Source organism: Callithrix jacchus, chromosome X (genome assembly GCF_049354715.1).
Source record: "Callithrix jacchus isolate 240 chromosome X, calJac240_pri, whole genome shotgun sequence".
Classification (NCBI taxonomy): Eukaryota; Metazoa; Chordata; class Mammalia; order Primates; family Cebidae; genus Callithrix; species Callithrix jacchus.
Window position 1 is genome coordinate 132,436,388 of NC_133524.1, and position 24,151 is coordinate 132,460,538.

At 42.4% G+C, this 24,151-nt stretch overlaps 1 protein-coding gene and 1 long non-coding RNA gene across 2 annotated transcripts in view; both read left to right on the forward strand.

Annotated features, from left to right (window-relative positions):
* LOC103791304 (uncharacterized) overlaps positions 1 to 24,151 on the forward strand; it is a 204,268-nt gene that overhangs the window by 96,587 nt on the left and 83,530 nt on the right. The gene's annotated exons all lie outside the window — the stretch shown is intronic.
* Positions 21,752 to 23,431, forward strand: LOC100389444 (uncharacterized). The gene is made up of 3 exons (XR_013531651.1): positions 21,752 to 21,888; positions 22,130 to 22,282; positions 23,297 to 23,431. It is a non-coding gene; the product is annotated as an uncharacterized LOC100389444 (long non-coding RNA).

The window sequence follows — 24,151 nt, forward strand, 5'->3', positions numbered from 1 at the left end:
TTACAGTTGCTGAAGCGACACAACCACCTATAGTGTAGCAACTGCCATTGGAACAACAATTTGATTAAGTTTATGGTGCAATCTCGGCTCACTGCAACCTCCACCTTCTGGGTTCAAGCAATTCTCCTGCCTCAGCCTCCTGTGTAGCTGCTATAGGCACACACTATCACACCTGGCTAATTATTTGTATTTCTTTTGTTTTTTTTTAATTTTTGAGATAGAGTCTCACTCTGTTGCCCAGGCTAGAGTGCAGTGGCGGGATCCTGGCTCACCACAAGCTCCGCCTCCTGGGTTCAAGTGCTTCTCCTGCTTCAGCCTCTCTAGTAGCTGGGACTGTAGGTGTATACCACATGCCTGGCTAATTTTGGTATTTTTAGTAGAGAAGGGTTTTCACTATGTTGGCCAGGCTGGTCTCGAACTCCTGACCTCGTGATCTGCCCACCTCAGCCTCCCAAAGTGCTGGGATTACAGGCGTGAGCCACAGCGCCTGGCCTGTTTGTATTTCTTAGTAGAGACAGGGTTTCACCATGTTGCCCAGGCTGGTCTCCAACTCCTGACCTCAAGTGATCCACCCACCTCAGCTTCCCAAAGTGCTAGGGCTGCAGGTGCATGTCACCATGCCGGGCCCTGGCTAATTTTTGTAGTTTTGTTAGAGACAGGGTTTTGCCATGTTGGCCAGCCTTGTCTGGAACTCCTGACCTCAAGTGATCCGCCCACTTCTGCCTCCCAAATCCTGGGATTACAGGCGTGAGCCAATGTGTCTGGCAAAAAATGAGATACTGCATGTTCTCATTCATATGTGGGAACTAAACAGTAGGTAGGCATGAACATAAAGCTAGAAACCATTGATTCTGAGGGCTCCAAAAGGAAGGAGGAGGGGAGGGAGGGAGCAGGTCAGAGGGTTGAAAAACTACCTATTGGATACTCTGTTCACTATTTGAGTGATGGGTTCGCTAGAAGCCCAAACCCCAGCATTGTGCAATTATACCCATGTGAGAAACCTGTACATGTACCCCTCCTCATCTATGATTTTTAAAAGTTTAAAAAAGCTTCAGTTTTAAATCGTAACCAGATATACATGAAAAGGATTACTATACTTGGACACCTTTACAGGTTTCTATGTTAGTTTTTTTGTATTAAAGCAGAAACCTGTTCCTCGACCCTTTGATTAATTGTATATCCTCTTTGTTGTACAAACATCCAAAATAGAAGGCCGTGACTCTTGGTTCTGTAACTGTGATTCTTCACTGCGGTCTTCTACAGCTTTGACAGAGTTAATGATCCCTAATATCTGCCATTCTCCAATTGTCCTGGGTGGCGAAATGGCTGCCATCCTAAACTTTTCACTGATATTTAGAGTTTTTGGAAACGTGTAGCACTTGTTATTGAAGAGTGGCTCCATTGGGGACTCCAGTAGATGTCCTGCAGGTTTTCTTGCAGTGCATACTAGAGTCTCCAGAATGAATAACCCTAGGAACTTGAGGAACTAGCGTTTCCAGAATTTTGGAAGCCAAGGTACAAATATTGAAGAGTTCAGTCCTAGTTATAATCACCAGCAGAAGAGAAAATGTCTGTGCATCCAATTGCATTCAATCCACTTCTAATTGGCATCCCAGGTGAAGGCTAGACCCATATTGTGTTCTGTGGATTTCCAGGGTTTTTTCATTTTTAGTTTTTGTCAGTACATAGTAGGTGCATATATTTATGGATTACATGAGATACTTTGATAAAGCACACAATGTGTAATAATCATGTCAGGGTAAATAGGGTTTCCATCACCTCAACCATTTATCCTTTCTTTGTGTTACAAACAATCCAATTAAACTCTTTTAGTGATTTTAAAATATACAATAAATTAGTGACTGTGGGTCACCCTGTTGTGCTATCAAATGCTACATCTTATTCATTCTACTTAACTATATTTTTGTACCCACGAGCCATCCCCACTTCCCCCAATACCCGCATTGCTCTTCTCTGCATCAAGTAACCATCCTTCTATGCTCTATCTCCATGAGTTAAGTGGCTTTAATTTTTAGCTCCCACAAAGGAGTGAGAAAATGTGAAGTTTGTCTTTCTTTGCCTGGCTTATTTCACTTAAGGTAATGACCTCCAGTCCCATCCATGTTGTTGCGAATGATGGGATCTCATACTTTTTAATGGCTGAATAGTAGTACTCCATTGTGTATATGTACCACGTTTTCTTTATCCATTCATCTGTTGGAAGACATTTAGGCTGCTTCCAAGTCTTAGTTACTACGAATAATGCTGCAACACACATGGGGGTACAGATACCTCTTCCATATACTAATTTCCTTTCTTTTCCAAGTTTTTATATGTACTTCATCAGCAGTGCTGTAGAAACTGCAGGTGGCAATCTAAGTCCTTAGAAAGAGAACATCACATTCAGGGAACTCTTGCCACTCTGATAGCCACATCTTTTTTAAGGTAAAAGTATGAGGTAAAGTAGTGATTGTTCTCTAGAAAAATCGACTGCCAGTCTACCCCTGAAGTATTTTGACCCTTTCCCACACAAATGCAAATTACAACATCAAAGTCATTTGATATGGCCAAAGGAGTCGGGATTCTTAGCGTCAAGCACCCCATATTCAACGCTGCATTCTTCTTCAGGTATCTTAGGAAATGTCTGGGGTCGTTACCTGGAAACTCTTTGGGGTACTACCAACTAATGCTGAAAGGAAAGAACCTTGGTAGAATGGACAGCCACGCAGCCATTGCCTTGGACTGTGGCAGTTGGAGGTGGCTCTGGTGGCTACCCTTATCTTGAGTCCTGGGGTGCCTGCCCAAAAGCTCTGGCATGCTAAATAATGGTGATTAGGCTGGCTGCAGTGGCTCATGCCTGTAGTTTAAGCTACTCAGGTGGATGAGGCAGGAGGATCACTTGAACCCACGACGTCGAGGTGGAGGGAGCCATGATTGCACCACTGTCATTCAGCCTGGGAGACAGAGGGAGAGCCTGTCTCAAAATAATAACAATATTAGTATAAATAGTGATGATTGCCTGGAAATAGAGATTTTAGGAGAACTCCAACCAGTAGCCCTCTGCAGTGGCTGATAGTTTGCTGGTATTCAGAGCTATCGGAGTTGTGATGATGTTTGTTTCAAGGCTACCGTGGAGCAACGGAGGAGCATGTGGGAATAGTGCAAGTTAAAACACCACAAAGCTTATGGTTTGTAGTGTGATTTAGCCATTTTTCTTGAATAAATAGTCTTCAGATTGTTGGAAGTCTATGGTTAATTCCCGGAATTCGAATAATCTTTATGTTGACAATATTTGACACTTTTTTTTAAATGAAGGAGTGTATTTTCACTGGTCTTTCCTCCATGATTCCAGTTGTCTTTTCCTATATGTTAAATTTTAACCTAACTATAAACCCAACAAATAATATTGTAATTAATTTATGTTCTCTCTCTTTTTTCCCTGTATGAAAACTAATATAGGTGGTGCCTGCATATCATTCACCTCTATTGGTAAACTAGCCCTGAGGTACTGTTTCTTCAAGCAGCTGGTTATAGTGTACTCCCCATGGGTATATAGGTACAGATTGAGAGAATGTATTAGTTTTATTGCCCTGTGACAAACTACACCAAACTTAATGGCTGAAAGCAACACCAAATTATTATATTTATTATCTCACAGCTCTGCAGTTCAGAAATCTGGGAGGTCTTGACTTTGTTCTCTACTTCAGATCTCAAAAGCCCAAAATCAAAATTTTGTGCGTCAGTGTTCTCATCTAAAACATAAGGGGTGGAATGCAATTCCAAATCCATTCAGATTATTGACAGAATCCAATTCCTTGCTGCTGCGCAGAACCGAAATCCTTGATTCTGGCAGGCTGTGAGCTTGGGCTCACTCTCAACTCATAAAGATGCTCATCAGGTGTTTTCATGTGGTCCCTTCCCTAACTTCAAGCCAGCATCAGCATGTCAAATTCTCCCCATTCTTCGTAACTATCTCATCCTCTTATGCTACCAGCTGGAGAAAAAGCTCTGCTTTTAAGGGCTCATGTGTGTAGGTTAGGCCAACCTAGAGAATTCCTCAATATTTAGACTAACAGATAAGTAACCTTAATTACATCTGCAAAATCGCTTTTGTCATGCTACGTAACATCCTAAGAGAGTGAAATTGATGGAGACCGGTTTATAATTCTCCCAATGGTAGATGGAGAAAGTTGTGTCCCAGGATTACGATCCATGAGGCATTTTGGTCACTTCATCATGGAACTTACTTTCGCCTTGAGGACCTGCTTGATCTTCTACATACCACTTCCATTTAATAATGGGGTGCTTCTATGCATATCCATTGCTGTAACTTGGTGGGTCAGAAAGCACCTAGGATAAGACAGGCTTCTCTAAGTAGCATTATAATTTGGCATCCATGATCAAGGGTCACTAATAAATCAAATATGTTTCAAAAGGGTCAGAATGATGTTTGTGTCTTCAAGAAATTCGTGTCAATTCAGAAGTGGGGTGCTGTAATCATTGAGAAATCTAGTAATTTCTCTTTCCCATATACTTTAACCTTCCTTAGTGAAGGGCTATGGGCCTTCTTAGAGTAAGAATGTGAGAAAGGGTAATGGTATAAACTTTTTAAAATTATACTTGAAGTTCTGGGGTTCTTGTGCAGAGCATGCAGGTTTGTTACATAGGTATACACATGCCATGGTGGTTTGCTGCATCCATCACCTGTCATCTACATTAGATATTTCTCCCAATGCTATCCTTCTCTTATGCCCCCACCCTCTGCCATCGCTCCCCTAGCCCCCTACCCCCTGATAGGCCCTGGTGTGTGATATTTCCCTCCCTGTGTCCATGTGTCCTCGTTGTTCAACACCCACTTATGAGTGAGAACATGCGGTGTTCGGTTTTCTGTTCTTGTGTCAGCTTGCTGGGAATGATGGTTTCCAATTTTATCCATGTCCCTGCAAAGGACATGAACTCATCCTTTTTATGGATGCATAGTATTCCATGGTGTATATGTGCCACATTTTCTTTATCCAGTCTATCATTGATGGGCATTTGGGTTGGTTCCAAGTCTTTGCCATTGTGAACATTGCCACAATAAACATACATGTGCACGTGTTGCTATAATAGAACGATTTATAAAACTTTTTGAGTCTAGAAAGCTCCCTCCTCAAGAGGCCTTGTGTTTCTTGTTTTTTTTTTTTTTTTTTTGAGACGGAGTTTCGCTCTTGTTACCCAGGCTGGAGTGCATTGGTGCAATCTTGGCTCATTGCAACCTCCGCCTCCTGGGTTCAGGCAATTCTCCTGCCTCAGCCTCTTGAGTAGTTGGGATTACAGGCACGCACCTCCATGCCCAGCTAATTTTTTGTATGTTTAGTAGAGACAGGGTTTCACCATGTTGACCTAGATGGTCTCGATCTCTTGACCTCGTGATCCACCTGCCTCAGCCTCCCAAAGTGCTGGGATTACAGGCTTGAGCCACCGCGCCCAGCCCAAGAGGCCTTGTCTTAATTCATGAGGTTTTAGGTCTATAAACTAGTCTAGTCTGCAAGTTGATTGAGGCACAACCCTTCAATCATCATGGGATTAAGGAGGGATATGTCTGAAATTCAGAAGATCCTACAGAGCACCTCTTAGTACTCCTGTGTCCAGCGATGAAAGTCAATGGAAACTACAACAGCCTAATTCAGTCAGGACTGCCTATGGCCATGAACCTCAAGAATGGAGGTTTGAGTCACCCCACTAGGAAAATGTCTGTCGCCAGGGAAGGTGCTTGCTGAGGAGAAAGGGAGTATGAAATGGGTAGTGGGAGGAGTGACTACATGACCACAGGCAGAAACAAGGACTATCATAAGTCTTTGTTTCTGTTTTTGTTTCAGAGTAAAGAGTATCTTTTCCTTATTAATATTAATTCATTTGCATTATATTAATATGTGTCATATATGCTTTATTTTATATATGTGTGTGTATATGTATGTGTGTGTGTGTATATATATATATATGCATATATATACTAAATAGTTTTGGTTTTGACCCCCTTTCATCTCATCCCCTGATCTCCTAGCACAAGATGTGCTATTAAGTTAACTTTATTTTTCAGTATTTAAGGTACAGGACATTAAAGGCACAGTGTGAATTAGGTAGCAGAAATTTTAACAAGATTTAAGAATAATGTAGGACTTTAGCGTCCTACAGGTTGCAGGTGGGAGAGTTGTACCACGTTAGGGAGAATTGTGATTTGTTATTACCTCTATGTAGAGATTAAGAATGGCATAAGGAGATGTGCATGGATACCAAAGTGACAGGGGTATCACGTGCAATTTGTCAACTTGGCTAGGCAGAATTATATTAGCAACAATCCTCTTTCTGTGAAGCATCTGGTGTTCTCCGTTGAGGTTCTCTGAGCATTGTGCAGGGCAGTGGATGGGAAGCAGCAGCCCTTTGTAGCTCACACACATTGTTGCTACTCTCTTGATTCACCTTGTTTGTATGAAGCTGCAGCCAGACCTGCAATTTATCTTCCTTCTCATGGATGCTTTTTCACCTTCTCTATCTTCTGGGCCAGATGTATGTGTTTAGCTCTGTCACAAACAGCTCTTCCTGGCTTCTGCAGGACACCCTCGTCACCAAGATCAGAGGCAATAAAAGTGAACATGTATCTCCATCTGCCCTCATAATGTTCCAGATCATGTTTGTGGGTTTCAACCTGTTTGTTATGTCGCCATCCTCAGTAGAGATGACAAAAGCCTTATAGAGACGACGTTACCACCTTTCACAATTGCATAAGACCAATTCTTTTTAACAAATCAATCATCTGTGTATCTATCCACTGCCTTTATTAAACCTCATTGTATCACCTGCTTATAGAGTTGTGTAGTTTTACTTTATGCTGATAACTAGTACACACGGCCTGTCTTGAAATCCATTTTAAAAAATTTCGTTGCTGTTAAGGTCCATATTTCCTATTCAAGCATGAACAAATAGCACTGTTGACACTGAGTGCAGTTTTTAAGTCTAAATTATGTTCTTATCTTAATATTCTTAAATAAAATAGTACGATTTACTTTTCTATGGAGGAATAACAAAGCACAAGAAAGACAACTAAGCTGGGTGATGTGGTGGCTGATGCTTGTAATCCCAGCACTTTGGGAGGCTGAGGCAGGAGGATTGCTCGAGCCCAGGAGTTAATTTAAACCGTTGTAAAACATGAAAGGAAAAAACACACAATATTTTGCTCTTTTTATGCTTTAAGAGCATAGAATGGTCTGGGCGCAGTGGCTCACGCTTATAATCCCAGCACTTTGGGAGGCTGAGATGGGCGGATCACTTGAGGCCAGGTTTCGAGACCAGCCTGGCCAACATGGAAAAACCCCATTTCTACTAAAAATACAAAAATTAGCAGCATGATGGTACACACCTGTAATCCAAGCTGCTTGTGACGCTGAGGCACGAGGATTGCTTGATCCGGGTGGAGGCAGAGGCTGCAGTGACTTGAGATCATGCTACCACACTCTAACCTGGGCAACAAAGCACAACTCTGTCTCAAAAAATAAAAAAGCATAAACTGTGCAAGTCATATCTAGAGCCAACAGCCTTACAGGGACTGCTGCTGCAGCTCCAAATTATTGTATCAGGCCAATTCTATCTAAGAACTACCTTCATTATATAGATTGGATACACCCCACACACACAAATGCATATATATGGTGGGGGTTTTATATGTTTAATGTGTATAATGTGCATTATATGCATAAAGGGAGATTATAAAGTGTGTGTGTATATACCGATATCCCGCCAACATGCACACACATGGGTATAATGTATATTACATGTATAATGGGAAATTTCAAAGTGTGTGTATGTATTTTAAAGTGTGTGTGTTTGTGTGTGTAAGGAGAGATTTTAAAGTGTGTATATACACACACACACACTTTAAAATATCTCATTAGTTCTGCCTTTTTGTGGAAGGCTGGCTGATACAGATTTGAACATTGAGAGTGCTTCCAGAGGAAATCTTAATGGCACCTTCCTTGAATTCATTCTGGGTTTCCTGGAATGTGTCTTTATTCTGATTAAATTTAGAGGCTTTAATGATCCTGTTTTCAGTAGCAAAATGATCCCTGGTAGTACACGGTAAGAAATAGGAAAAGAATTACTCAAATGCACATCTTTAGAGTCCTATAATCAAGAGCCTATAAAAGACAAGTGTCTGGGTGGCTACATATATGTAGTCACCCTCCACCCTCATGACTTAATCACCTTGCAATGGTTCCACCTCCTCATAACATACATATATATTTGTCTGGTCTCCATCTCCTGGGCTCCAGCAATACTCCTGCCTCAGCCTCCCAAAGTGCTGAGATTACAGACGTGAGCCACTGGTCTTGGCCTAATCGTCTTACTTGTGCTTTATTATCTTAGAATAGTTTGGTCAAAGTAAGGAATATTAAGGGGTCGATCTCTTGTTTTTAACGTACTGTAGAACACAAAGAAGCTGTTAAAGTTTTTGCTCAAGATCTGAATGAAGGACCTGAAAACATCTATGACTGGCCTGAAAAAAACTGCTATCTCCTATAGTCACCCGGCCAAGATTTGGGAAAATAAAATCCAAAGTCTACTCCTGCGAGTAGCTAAATTACAACACAAATTGAATTCGCAACATTTTCTGTTAATGTTAGGGCACTAATAGGGAGAAATCAGATACTGAAAACTGGAATAGAAACATAGAGGTTTTTGCCAATCAATCTGGGCACCTCGAACCATGTTTTAGTCGGTTAGGGCTGCCATAATAAAATACCATAGACTAGGTAGCTTATAAACAACAGAAATTGTATTTCTCACATTTCTAGAGGTTGGAAGTCTGAGATCAGGGTGCCAGCATGGTCAGGTTCTGGCGAGGGCACTCTATTCTCATGTATTAGGGCTCCACCCTCATGGCTTAAGCACCTTCCAGTGGCTCCACCTCCTCATAACATCACAATAGGAGTCAGGATTTCAACAAATGAATGTGGCGGGGGACACAAACATTCAGTCCATTGCAAATCCCTAAATTCCGCCAGTGTCTTTGCCAGCAGAAGCCGCCCTCCTGCTCCTCCTGCCTGAGGTTCTCCTTTGCCCAAAGTGCCTGGAAGTGTCTCACCTGAGATTGTTGCCTTGAAGGGCACTGCTGCTCCTCCTCTGGAGGTACCACCACCACCACCCTCCTTTGCTTCTTAACCTATACTTAAATTTAAGCTCCTGCTGGCGAACAGTGAGTTAAAAACTGAGCCCTGTCAGGAGGCATGATACTCACCAAAACAACTGTATAATTTTTCCAATACACAGTTTATCTAGTAGTCGGGGGTAAACGTGTGAAAACAGTTCTTAAGGCTGGGGTATGAAGTTGGACACCATATAATATTGGATGTGGCTTCAAATATTTGCGTGTAAGTTCTTCTGTGGATATATGCTTGTATTTCTCTTGGATATTTTGCTAGAAGTGGAATTTCCAGATCATCTGGAAATTTTGTTATTAAATCTTTGATGAAATGCCAGACTATTTTTCAAAGATGCTGCACCATTTTACATTCTCAGCAGCAACGGTGGAGGGTTCTAATTTCTCCACATCCTCTACAACACTTGTTGAGTACTTGTTAATAGTTACCCCAGTGAGGTGAAGTAGGATCTCCTTGTGGATTTGATTTCCATTTCTATAATGACTGAGGACATTGATGATCTATTCCTGTGTCTAGGGTTGTAGAAATGAGGCCCCAGTTTCTTTGCTGGGTGACAGCCAGGGGCCACTCTCAACTCCTAGGCTCTCCAGCATAGCCTCATCATGTATTCCTGCATCTTCAAAACAGTAAAGCCCAGTCAAAGCCTTCTTGTCCTTTGACTATCTTATGCTTCTTTTTGTGCTCTCCGGTAGAGAAATCTGTCTGCTTTTATTTGTTTTAGTCGGGGTATGGGTGGGGTGGCAGTGTTGTTCGTTCATTCGTTTGTTCCACAGGGTCTCACTCTGTCTCCCAGGTTGGAGTGCAGAGCCTCAGATTGCTGGGTTCAAGTGATCTTCTCGCCTCAGCCTCCCAAGTAGCTGGGACTACAGGCATGCACTGCGACACCCACCTAATTTTTAAAAAATTGTGTTTGGTGACAGGGTTTCACTATGTTGGCCAGGCTGGTCTCGAACTCCTGGACTCAAGAGGTCCACCCGCCCCACCCTCCCAAAGCACTGAGATTACAGGCGTGAAACACTGTGCCCATCCTGTCTGCTTTTAAAGGACTCAACTGAGTGTGGCAAGCCTATCCACAGGGACAACTCAGGGATAACTGAGATAGGGATATGCCATCTGCAAAAGCCCATCCCAGCCATTCACTGCTGGAGTGGGCTCAGGCTGCGTGGCTGGGTCTTGCAGGCCCCTGGCTGTGGAGAGATGAGTGTGCCCAGGAAGCAAGGCAGCTCATGGCACAGGGAAAAAAACGGCCTGCGGTGGAGCTCAGGTAGGGCTTTTCCTGGGTCAGACCCGGGTGCTGAGGCAACACTGAGCCCTGGTGGCACCTAGTCTGAGCTGCAGCTACCAGGCGAGGATGTGGAACCCCAGTGCGGGGGACAGAGCTTGTGTTTAATTAACTGATAGCTGGCTCTGTGTGAATACCCCATCCGCCGTCTTCAGGTGTAAGCTAGGAATTCCTGCAGGGCAGCGTTGCACAGAAATGATGGCAGTAGGCAATTCTGTCCTGTTTGGGTTTTACACAGAATGTATCTAAGGTTTCTCCCCTAGGAATAATGCGTGCAGTGGATTTCTGATAGACCCACACCTAGTATCATACTGAATGATAGAGACCTTTCTTAAATGTGTTTACGTTTTTTTCTCATGAATAGGTTGTTGCATTTTACCATGGTTTCTGCTTTAAAAGCGATGATGACATGCATTTCTTCTTTTTTTATTTATATAGTGTGCCAGACATCAACTTACTGGTTGTCAGCTACAAATTCACCCTATTGTTTTTGAGACAGGGTTTGGGTCTGTCGCCCAAGATGGAGTGCAGTGGGATGATCTCGCCTCACTGCAACCTCTGCCTCCTGGGTTCAAGTGATCCTCCCATGTTAACTTCCTGAGTAATTGGGGCCACAGCTGCGTGCCACCACGCCCACCTAATTTTTGTGTTTTCTTTTTCTTTTTCTTTTTGGTTGGCTGGTTGTTTTGTAAAGCCAGGATCTGGCTATGTTACCCAAGCGATTTCAACCCGCTGTATGAGAAAGTGGTTCTGCGTTCCTCTCCCTATGACGGCTGTGCGGTTGTTACTGAATGCCGCCTGTAGAGGGCGCCAGAGTAAGCGAAGGGGAGGGCTGCGCTGTCTGGTGCACGCGGTCCTGCTGAGCACAAGGCTTCACCTCGGGGCCCTGGCGCCCCCAGTTCCCCAGTGTTTGGCTGGCGCAGGGCATGCAGTGGCCGGCAGCTTCTCTTCCATCCCCTACTGGATCGGTGCTTCTGGTGAGACCCATGCGCATCACTCACAAGTGCCTTAGGGGGCACATTTCCCACAACTCCCAGAAGGCAGGTTTCTAGAAAGTTACACCAGGGGGAGGCACCACAACGTCACTGCCATTTTGTGAGGTGCCGCCGCAGCTTCTCTGGCAAGGTCAGTCTTCAGAAAGTGTCTTTTCTGGGGTGCTCTCCATTGGGTGTGTGGTACGGGCTCCCTGGGTGATGTGGTTCCACTCTGGGGACACTGCCATGGCGCCTGTGTCAGTCATGGGGGAGTTTTCCCTGGCCACCTCGTCTCGGCTATGTGGTGGGGCCGGGCCTTTTCTTGGGGGCTTCCTTTCGGTAATATGAGGGACTTTTCCTGTTGAAATGATGTGAGCCCGGGGGTGGGGACCCTGCCTTGGTTACCTGTGTCAGCCTCAGGGGCGGCTGGTGTTTCTGTGGTCGCAGCCCTGAGTGGGTACTCTGTCTTGGGGACTCTGCGCTCAGGAGCTGGGTTGGGGGTGGCTGTGCCCCGGACGCGTGATTGTCACCCTGTGGGGTCACTCTCAATCAGGGGCTTTATCTCAGCACGTGAGGGACTCTTCTTTGGGTGTTGTTTTTGGCCGTGGGGTGCATTTGTCCTTGGTTGTTGCTCGCTCTCAACTAGGATGTGTTGGCTTTTCTGTGGATCTGTTTATCCCCAGTAGGGACGCTTGCCGGATGCTTTCTCTTGGTGCCGGGTTTTAAAATTATTATCTGTGGGTGCTGTCTCCCGGTTCCATGGGGGCAGGGGGGTGCTATCCCTTGGATTATCTAAGTCTATGGTGGGACTCGGGGAGCTCCGTGTCAGCCATGAGGGAGGCTACCTGACCTTGGGAGCTCTGCCTCACCCTGGGGTGGGGTGCTTTTCCTCCGTTGGTTGATTTCAGTCCTGAAGGACCTCTTATTTTGGGTTCTGTCTGACCTTTGGGCCACAGCCTTGGGTGTCTGTGTGGAAATCAGAGTTGAGTTAAATATTCAGAAGTTCCAGCTGTGGCACATTGGCTCAATCCCTGTACAGTTAGTCTTTCTTTCTCTCTCTTTCTCTATTTCTTTCTTTCTTTCTCTCTCTCCTTTTTCCTTCTCTCTCTCTTTCTTTTCTTTTCGTTTTTTTTTTTTTTTTTTTTTTTGAGACGGAGTCTTACTCTGTCGCCCAGGCTGGGGTACAGTGGTGTGGTGTGATCTCTGCCCACTACAACTTCCAACTCCCGGGTTCAAGCGATTCCCCTGCCTCAGACTCTGGAGTAGCTGGGACTACAGGCGCAAGCCACCACACCTGGCTAATATTTTGTATTTCATAGAGACAGGGTTTCACCATGTTGGCCAGGATGGTCTTGATATCCTGACCTCGTGATCGGCCCACCTCGGCCTCCCAACGTGCTGGGATTACAGGCCTGAGCCACCGCGCAGCCAGTTAGTCTTTCATTCCAGCCATTCTGATGGGTGTGCAGTGATCTCTCCTTATGTTTACACTTGCATTTCTCTGCTGATTAATGAGATTGAGCACTGTATTTTTTAAAAATATTTTTATTTCTTGATTTTTGTCTTTTGAGACGGGGTCTACCTCTTTCGCCCAGGCTGGAGTGCAGTGGCATGATCTCGGCTCACTGCAACCTCAACCTCCTGGGTTCAATCGATTCTATTTTCTCAGTCTCCCAAGTAGCTAGGACTACAAGTGCACGCCACCAAGCCCAGCGAATCTTTGTATTTTTGGGTAGAGACGGGGTTTCGCCAAGTTGCCCAGGCTGGTCTGCAACTCCTGGGCTCAAGTGATTCGCGTACCTCAGCCTTCCAAAGTGTTGGGATTACAAGCCTGAGCCATGGCGCCCAGCTATTTATTGAGTTTTTGGGGAGTGCCTTTTTATGTGTTCATTGGCCATTTAACTACGTCTTTTCAGAAGTTACTTCTCAGGTCTTTTTCCCCAAATTTTGTTGAGATATTTGTATTTTAAAAATGGATTTGTAGTTTACATATATTCTGGATTTCAGTTATAAACAGGCACATATGTGTATATATATATATATATATATATATACAAATACATATGCAATTTTAGTATCTTCTACAAATCTATTTTGCTTTCGGACTATCTCAAAAATGTGTTTTGGATGAACAGATTGTCTTAAATTTATTAATCAGCACATTATTTAAGGCTAGTCCTTTTTTTTTATTTTAAGAACATCTTTGCATCACTCAATGCCATGATGATAATATTCTAAGTATTCTTCTAGATCTGCCATTCATATCAAATAAATATTCATGGAATGGAGTAAAGTCAGAGTTCGGGTGTATTTGATGTGATTATTAAAGTCATATTAGAGTATGACTCTTATGAAGTGCATATTGAGCTTTCCCCCCCAAATTTTATTGGGATGTTGGTTTTTTAAAATTGATTTATGGTTCTGGATATGTTCTGGATCCCACTCAGTTGTTGTCCAATATATGTGTGTATACACATATACACACACATATACGTATATGTGTGTGTATGCACATATATGGTGTGTGTGTGAGGGTGTGTGAAATTAATATAAATTTATATGTATAACCTATACTATATACTATACAATATGTAATCTACAAATATACTTCGTTTTCTCATTGTCTTAATAGTGTCTTTTGGGGAATAGAAGTTTTCCATTTAATTATGTTTAATTAAACAATTCATTCTTTACGGCTAGTGTTTTTCTACCCTCATTAAAAACATCCTCGCCCATTCTATACTTGTGAAGATAATATCTTAAGTGTTTACTAGATTGTCTATCCATCTTCCATAATGTTTTGGAGTGGGATGAGGTAAGATTCAAGATTTGTATTTTCCCTGCATTTATGAAGTGCATTTATTATAAAGCACTGTCATTTCCACAGTGTTTTACAGGAGCTCTTCTGTGGTAAATCTGGCTGTTTTGTATTTCCAGATTGTGTCTGGCTTCTGTGTCCTCTTCCCTTGGTGTATTTGCCAGTCATTTCTCCAATATCACACTGTTTTAGTTACTCTATGAGAAATCTCATATTTAATAGGGTATATCTACCAGCATCATTCTATTTCTTTTTTTTTTTTTTTTTTGGAGTTTTGCTCTTGTTGCCCAAGCTGGAGTGCAATGGTGTGATCTCGGCTCACTGCAACCTCTGATTAGATTTATTCCTATGCATTTGATGTTTTGGGTACTGTTTTTAATGACATTTGAAATTTTATATTCTAATTATTTGTTGCTATTAATTATAAAGAAATACCAGTCATTTTTATAATATCTAGTAACTTGACTAAATTTTCTCATTCACTGTAATGATTTTATTGTTTTACATTTTCTTATTTATTTATTTATTATACTTTAAGTTCTGGGGTACATGTGCGGATCGTGCAGGTTTGTTGCATAGGTATACACATGCCATGGTGGTATTTGTTGCATCCATTGCCACGTCATCTACATTAGATATTTCTCATAATGCTATCCCTCCCCAATCCCCCCCACCCTGCTATTCTTCCCCTAGCCCCCCACACCCTCAGGCCCCAGTATGTGATGTTCCCCTCCTTATGTCCATGTGTTCTCATTGTTCAACACCCACTTATGAGTGAGAACATGTGGTCTTTGGTTTTCTGTTTTTGTGTCACTTTGCTGAGAATGATGATCTCCAGTTTCATCCACGTTCCTGAAAAGGACATGAACTCATCCTTTTTTATGGCTGCATTGTATTCCATAGTGTGTATGTGCCACATTTTTTTTACCCAATCTATCATTGATAGGCATTTGAGTTGGTTCCAATTCTTTGCTATTGTGAACAGTGCCAGAATAAACATATGTGTGCATGTGTCTTTATAATAGAGTGATTTAAATCTTTTGGGTATATACACAGTAATGGGATTGCTGGGTCAAATGGTATTTCTATTTCTAGATGCTTAAGGAATTGTCACACTGTCTCCCACAATGGTGGAGTTAATTTACACTCTCACCAACAGTGTAAAAGCATTCCTATTTCTCCACATCCTCTCCAGCATCTGTTGTCTCCTGATTTTTTAATGATCGCCATTCTAACTGGCGTGAGATGGTATCTCAATGTGGTGTCTCTAATGACCGGTATGATGAGGTTTTTTTCATATGTTCGTTGGCTGCATATAAGTCTTCTTTTGAAAAGTGTCTGTTCATAACCTTTGCCCACTTTTTGATGGGGTTGTTTGGGTTTTTTCTTGTAAATTTAAGTTCTCTTTAGGTTCTGGATATTAGCCCTTTGTCAGATGGGTAGATTGCAAAATTTTCTTCCCATTCTATTGGTTGCTGGTTCAGTCTATTGATAGTTTCTTTTGCTGTGCAGAAGCTCTTATGTTTAATTAGATCCCATTTGTCTAATTTGGCTTTTGTTGCCATTGCTTTTGGTGTTTTAATCATGAAGTCCTTGTCCATGCCTATGTCCTGAATGGTATTGCCTAGGTTTTTTTCTAGAGTTTTTATGGTGTTAGGCCTCATGTTTAAATCTTTAATCTATCTAGAGTTAATTTTTGTATAAGGTGTAAGGAAGGGATCCAGTTTCAACTTTCTGCATATGGCTAGCCAGTTTTCCTAACACCATTCATTAAATAGGGAAACGTTTCCCCATTGCTTGTTTCTGTCTGGTTTGTCAAAGATCAGATGGTTGTAGTTGTGTAGCATTGTTTCTGACCTCTGTTCTGTTCCATTGGTGTATATCTCTGTTTTGGTACCAGTACCATACTGTTTTAAGTACAGTAGCCTTGTAATATAGTTTGAAGTCAGGTAGCATGATGCCTCCAGTTTTTTGTTTTTTGCTTTTGTTTTTGCTTAGGATTGACTTAGCTATGTGGGCTCTTTTTTGGTTCCATATGAAGTTTAAGGTGGTTTTTTCCAATTCTGTAAAGAAAGTCATTGGTAGCTTGATGGGGATCACAGTGAATCTATACATTACTTTGGGCAGTATGATTCTTCCTAACCATGATCATGGAATGTTTCTCCATCTGTTTGTGTCCTCTCTTATTTCCTTGAGCAGTGGTTTGTAGTTCTTCTTGAAGAGGTCCATCACATCCCTTGTTAGTTGTATTCCTAGGTATTTTATTCTCTGTAGCAATTGTGAATGGGAGTTCACTCATGATTTGGCTCTCTGTTTGTCTATTATTGGTGTGTAGGAATGCTTGCGAATTTTGCACATTTATTTTGTATACTGAGACTGCTGAAGTTGCTTATCAGCTTAAGAAGATTTGGGGCTGAGACAATGGGTTTTCTAAATATACAATCATGTCATCTGCAAACAGGGACAATTTGACGTCCTCTCTTCCTATTTAAATACCCTTTATTTCTTTCTCTTGACTGACGGCCCTAGCCAGAACGTCCAATACTACATTGAATAGGAATGGTGAGAGAGGGCATTCTTGTCTTGTGCCAGTTTTCAAAGGGAATGCTTCCAGTTGTTGCCCATTCAGTATGATATTGGCTGTGGGTTTGTCATAAATAGCTCTTATTATTTTGAGATATGATACATCGATGTCTAGTTTATTGAGAATGTTTAGCATAAAGGGCTGTTGATTTTGTTGAAGGCCTTCTCTGCATCTATTGAGATAAGTATGTGGTTTTTGTCTTTGGTTCTGTTTATGTGATGGGTTAGATTTGCAGGTGTTGAACCAGCCTTGCATCCCTGGGATGAAGCCAACTTGATCATGATGGATAAGCTTTTTGATGTGCTGTTGGACTTGGTTTGCCAGTATTTTATTGAAGATTTTTGCATCGATATTCCTCATGGATATTGGCCTGAAATTTTCTTTTTTTAGTTGTATCACTGCCAGGTATTAATATCATGATGATGGTCTCAAAAAATTAGTTAGGGCGGATTCCCTCTTTTTATATTGTTTGGAATAGTTTCAGAAGGAATGATACCAGCTCCTCTTTGTACCTCTGGTAGAATTCGGCTGTGAACCCATCTGGCATGGACATAGTTTAGTTGGTAGGCTATTAATTGCAACCTCAACTTCAGACCTTGTTATTGGTCTATTCAGGAATTCAACTTCTTCCTAGTTTAGTGTTGGGAGGGTGTAAGTGTCCAGGAATCTAACCATTTCTTTTAGATTTAATGGTTTATGTGCATAGAGGTGTTTGTAGTAACCTATGATGGTAGTTTGTATTTCTGTGGGATAAGTGGTGATATCCCCTTTATCATTTTTTATTGAATCTATTTGAATCTTATCTCTTTTCTTTTTTATTAGTCTGGCTAGCCAACTGTCTATTTTGTTGATCTTTTCAAAAAACCAGCTCCTGGAGTCATTCATTTTTTGAAAGATTGTTTGTGTCTCTCTCCTTCAGTTCTGCTTTGATCTTAGTTGTTTCTTGCCTTCTGCTAGCTTTTGAATTTGTTTGATCTTGCTCCTCTAGTTCTTTTAATCGTGACGTTAGGGTGTTGATTTTATAACTTCCCTCACTTCTCTGGCGGGCATTTAGTGCTATAAATTGCCCTCTAGACACTGCTTTAAATGTGTTCCAGAGATTCTGGAATGTTCTGTCTTCTTTCTCATTGGCTTTGAAGAACATCTTTATTTCTTCCTTCATTTCATTATTTATCCAGTAGTCATTCAGGAGCAGGTTGTTTAGTTTCCATGTAGTTGTGCGGTTTTGAGTGAGTTTCTTAATCCTGAGTTCTAATTTGATTGCACTGTGGTCTGACAGACTGTTTGTTATGATTTCCATTCTTTTGCATTTACTGAGGAGTGTTTTACTTCCGATTATATGGTCAATTTTAGAATAAGTGCGATGATGTGCTGAGAAGAAAGTATATTCTGTGGTTTTGGGGTGGAGAGTTCTGTAGATGTCTATTAGGTCCGCTTAGTCCAGATCTGAGTTTAAGTCCTGGATATCCTTGTTAATTTTCCATCTCACCGATCCATCTAGTATTGACAGTGGTGTGTTAAGGTCTCCCACTCTTATTGTGTGGGAGTCTAAGTCTCTTTGTAGACCATCAAAACTTTCTTTATGTATCTGGGTGCTCCTGTATTGGGTGCATATATATTTAGGATAGTTAGCTCTTCTTGTTGCATTAATCCCTTTGCCATTATGTAATGCCCTTCTTTGTCTCCTTTGATCTTTGTCAGTTTAAAGTCTGTTTTATCAGAGACTAGGATTGCAACCCCTGGTTTGGTTTTGTTTTGTTTTGTTTTTTTGTTTTTTTTTTTTTTTTTTTTGCTCTCCAATGCTTGGTAAATCTTCCTCCATCTCTTTATTTTGAGCCTATGTGTGTCTTTGCACAAGAGATGGGTTTTCTGAATACAGCACACTGATGGGTGTGCTATTTATAAATAAGAGCTATTTATAACAAACCCACATTTTATCCAATTTTCCAGTCTGTGTCTTTTGATTGGGGCAGTTATTCCATTTACATTTAAGGTTAATAATGTTGTGTGTGAATTTGATCCTGCCATTTTGATGCTAGCTGGTTGTTTTGCCCAGTAGTTGACGCAGTTTCTTCACAGCATCAATGGTCTTTACAGTTTGGTATGCTTTTGCAATGGCTGGTACTGGTTGTTCCTTTCCACGTTTAGTGCTTCCTTCAGGAGCTCTTGTAGAGCAGGCCTGTTGGTGATGAAATCTTTCAGCATCTGCTTGTCCGTAAAGGATTTTATTTCTCCTTCGCTTATGAAGCTTAGTTTGGCTGGATATGAAATTCTGGGTTGAAAATGCTTTTCTTTTAGAATGCTGAATATTGGCCCCCACTGTCTTCTGGCCTATAGGGTTTCTGCTGAGAGATCTGCTGTGAGTGTGATGGGCTTCCCTTTGTGGGTAACCTGACCTTTCCTCTCTGGCTGCCCTTAGCATTTTTTCCTTCATTTCAACCCTGGTGAATCTGACGATCATGTGCCTTGGAGTTGCTCTTCTCGAGTAATACCTTTGTGGTGTTCTCTGTATTTCCTGTATTTGAATGTTGGCCTGCCTTGCTAGGCTGGGGAAGTTGTCCTGGATAATATCCTGAAGAGTGTTTTCCAGCTTGGTATTGTTCTCCCCATCACTTTCAGACACACTGATCAAACATAGATTTGGTCTTTTCACAGAATCCCATATTTCTTGCAGGCTTTGTTCATTTCTTTTCACTGTTTTTCTCTAATCTTGCCTTCTCACTTTATTTCATTGAGTTGATCTTCAATCTCTGGTATTCTTTCTTCTGCTTGATCGATTCGGCTATTGAAACTTGTATATGCTTCATGAAGTTCTCGTGCTGTGTTTTTCAGCTCTGTCATGTCGTTTATGTTCTTTTCAATGCTGGTTATTCTCGTTAGCATTTCATCTAACGTTTTGTCAAGATCCTTAGTTTCCTTACATTGGGTGAGAACATCCTCCTTTAGCTCAGAGAAGTTTGTTATTACTCACCTTCTGAAGCCTGCTTCTGTCAGTTCATCACACTCATTCTTTATCCAGTTTAGTTCCCTTGCTGGTGAGGGGTGGTGATCCCTTGGAGGAGAAGAGGCATTCTGGCTTTTGGTGATTTCAGCCTTTTTGTGCTGGATCCTTCCTATCTTTGTGGATTTATCTACCTTTGGTCTTTGAAGTTGGTGACTTTTGGCTGGAGCTTCTGAGTGGACGCCCTTTCTGTTTATGTTGAAGCTATTTCTTTCTGTTTGTTAGTTTTCCTTCTAACAGTCAGGCTCCTCTGCTACAGGTCTGCTGGAGTTTGCTGGAGGTCCACTCCAGACCCTGCTTGCCTGGGAGTCACCAGTGGGGTCTGCAGAACAGCAAAGATTGCTGCCTGTTCTGTCCTCTGGTAGCTTTGTCCCAAAAGGGTACCTGCCTGATGTCAGCCAGAGCTCTCTCGTATGACATGACTCACAGATAGGATACACGGGGGGTCAGGGAGCCACTTGAGGAGGCAGTCTGTCCCTTAACAGAGCTCAAGCACTGTGCTGAAGGATCCATTGCTCCCTTCAGGGCTGCTGGGCAGGGATGTTTAAGTCTGCTGAATTTGAACCCACAACCGTCCCTTTTCCCAGGTGCTCTATCCCAGGAAGCTGGGAGCTTTGTAAGTCCCTGACAATCTGCCCTCTTTTGTTTTTTTCTGAGATGCCCTGCCCAGCAAGAAGGGAATCTGCTTGACAGTCTGCCTGCAGAGAGGCCTTGCTGAGCTGCCATGCTGGGCTCTGCCCAGCTGCTGTGTAAACTTCCTGGTGGCTTTGTTTACACAGCAATGTGGAACCTCTTACTGGAGCGTCAGCAATGGTGGGTGCCCCTCCCCCTACCAAGCTCGAACATCTCAGGTCAAACTCAGACTGCTGTGCTGGCTGCGAGAATTTCAAGCCGGTGGATTTTAGCTTGCTAGTGTTCGTAGGGGTGGGACCTGCTGAGCCAGCTCACTTGGCTCCCTGGTTCAGCACCCTTTTTCAGGGGGAATGAGCAGTTGTCTCTCGTTGGCGTTCCAGGTGCCACTTGACTAAAATGGCTGCCTAGTTTCATGTTGGAAACCTGGGCACTGGCATTGTAGGTGCCAGAGGGAATCTCCTGGTCTGTAGGTTGTATAGACTGTGGGAAAAGTGCAGTATCTGAGCCGGAGTACTGAAGTGTCCAGAAAAGTCCCTAATGGCTTCCCTTGGCTGGGAGAGAGAGTACTCTGGCCCCTTGTGCCTCTCAGGTGAGGCAATGCCCCACCCTGCTTCGGCTTACCCACCTTGGGTTGTTCCTACTGTCTAACCGGTCCCAATGAGATGAACTTGGTATCTCAGTTGGAAATGCACAGATCACTCATCTTCTGTCGCTCTCTCACTGGGAACTGCAGACTGGAGCTGTTCCTATTCATCCATCTTGGAGGACGTCTGGCCTGTTTGACATTTTCTATGTACAGAGCAATATCATCTGTGACTAATGATGGTTTTATTTCTTTCCAAATTTTAAACCTATTATATTTTCCGGATCCTACTCTCACTCACAATGTCCGTGAAGATAAGATGCAAAATGACCAACCGGTACCTGATAACGTCTTGTAAACAGTTCTACCTGGGATTATTAATATGGAAGCTGATGGTATTTCATCCATGAGTTACCAGGTATCTGTGTACATTTGCTTGTAAGTTGGATTGTCCTACTTTGTTTTCATATGTATGCATGGTGTCATCAAGGAAAGAAGGTAGTTTGGTTGTACTTTCTTTTGTGAGCTCAATTTGGGTGATCTCAGATCACCACCTGGCATATCTTCTCCTTATTTATGAAATAATTTCTTAGAAACTGAGCATCAGAGGGACATACCTGTGGGGTTGACATAATGCATGTACCTCACAGCTCAACCTTTTCATTTGATTTTCAGATGCTACAGTCACTCACAATATCTGTGAAGAGAAGATAAATAATGGCCATCCAGCACCTGATAACTTTTTGCCAACCATTACATGAGTGCTTATTAATCTGTCAGGAGCTGGCATTCCGCCCACGAGTACAAGGGATCAGTGTATGTTTCTTTACTCGTTGTTTCTACTTGGTTTCCGTATGCATGCAGTGTCATAAGTTGAAGAAGGTGGTTTTATTGTATTATCTTTTGTGAGCTCAATCTGAGGGGTCTCAGATCGCCACCTGGAATATCCTTCTGCTTTATGAGATAATGTCCTAAAAACTGAGCATGAGAGGCATACATACATGTTATTGACATAATGCACTTACCTCACAGCTTGACTTGTTGTTTTGGTTTCTAGACTCGACCGTCACTCACAATGTCCGTGAAGAGAAGATGGAAGATGGCCAACCAGCACCTAATAACATCTTGTCAGCTATTCTGCCAGGGCTTATTAATATGGCAGGAGCTGGTATTCCAGCCATGAGTGCCAGTGATCTCTGTATGTTCTCTTGTAAGTTGGATTGTCCTCCTTGGTTTCCATATGCATGCATAATGTCATGAAGAGGGGAAAGTGGTTTGTTTTATTATCTTTCGTGAGCTCAATTTAAGGGGTTTCAGGTTGCCACCTGGCATGTCCTCTTGCTTTGTGCTATAATTTCCTAGAAACTCAGCATCAGAGGGATATACCAGTGGGGTTGACATAATGCACTTTCCTCACAATGCAACCTGTTCATTAGATTTGCAGATGCTACCGTCACTCACAATGTCGGCGAAAAGACTTTAAAAACAGCCAGCCAGCACCGGATAACTTGCTGTCCACTGTTACACCAGGGCGTATTAATTTGGCAGGAGCTGGTATTCTGGCCATGAGTCCCAGGGATCTGTGTACATCTGTTTACTAGTTGTACTGTCCTACTTGGTTTCCATATGAATGCATACTGTCATAAGGGGAAGAAGGTGGTTTTGTTATATTGTCTTTCATGAGCTCAATTTGAGGTATCTCAGATCGTCACCTGGCATATCCTCTCCTGCTTTATGAAATAATTTCCTAGAAACATAACATCAGAGAGGTATACCTGCCGGGTTGACATAATGCACTTACCTCGCAGCTCAACCTGTTCATTTGGTTTCCAGATGCTACCATCACTCACAATGTCTGTGAAGAGAAGATACAAAAAGTCCAACCAGCACCTCATAACTTCTTGTCCACTGTTGCATCAGGGTGTATTAATATGGCAGGAGCTGGTATTTTCCAGCCATGAGTATCAGGGATCTGTACATGTTTTCTTATAAGTTGTACTGTCCTAGTTGATTTCCATATTCATGCATAGTGTCATCAAGGGAAGAAGGTGGTTTTGTGGTATTATCTTTTCTTGCCTGAATTTCAGGGTTCTCTGATTGCCACCTGGCATATCGTCCTGCTTTACGGGATAATTTTCTAGAAACTGAGCATCAGTGGGGTATACCTGTGGGGTTGTCATTATGCACTTAGCCTCATAGCTCGACCTCTTCATTTTGTTTCCAGACGCCAACAACAATCGTAATCTCCATGAGGAGAAGATGAAAAACCGCCCAGAAGCACCTGATAACTCCTTGTCAGTGGTTCCACCAGGGCGTAGTAATATGTCAGGAGCTTGTACTTCATCCAGGAGTACCAGGGATCTGTGTATGTTTGTGTATTGCTTGTACTGTCCTACCTGGTTTCCGTATGCATGCATAGTGTCCTGCAGGGAAGTAGGTGGTTTTGTTGTATTGCCTTTCTTGAGCTCAGTTTGAGGGGTCTCGGATAGCCACCTGGTTTATTCGCCTGCTTTATGAGGTAACTTCCTAGAAACTGAGCAGCAGAGGGATATACCTGTGGGGGTGACATAATGCACTTACCTCGCAGCTCAGCTTTTACATTTGGTTTCCAAATGCTACTGTCATTAACGATATCAAGGAGGAGGAGTTGGAATATGGCCAAACCCCTCCTGATGGCTTCCTGTCAGATTCTGCTCCACTAGAGAGTATAAATATGACAGGAGAGCATATGCCACCCAAACCATTAGATTCTTTCTCTTATAACTGCATTAGTCTCAGCAAAGATGAGCTGCTTTACAAAATTAATGCAATGAGTTTGTGGTAGGAACCCAAAACAACAATGTCTCTGCAGGTGACTCACCAGTCACAGCGATGTCTTCAATGGAAACTGCCAAATACGCCACAAATATCTCCTGCTATGGCAAAGAAATTTAATGATGATGTAAAATATCAATTAATGAAAGAAGTTCGAAGGTGTGGGCGAAGTAAGTAGTGCAAGAATGTATATCAATGAAAGCCTGAGAAGTCTCTCATTCTATGATTTAGAACACAATTACGATGCCTCTTGAACTCATTGTTT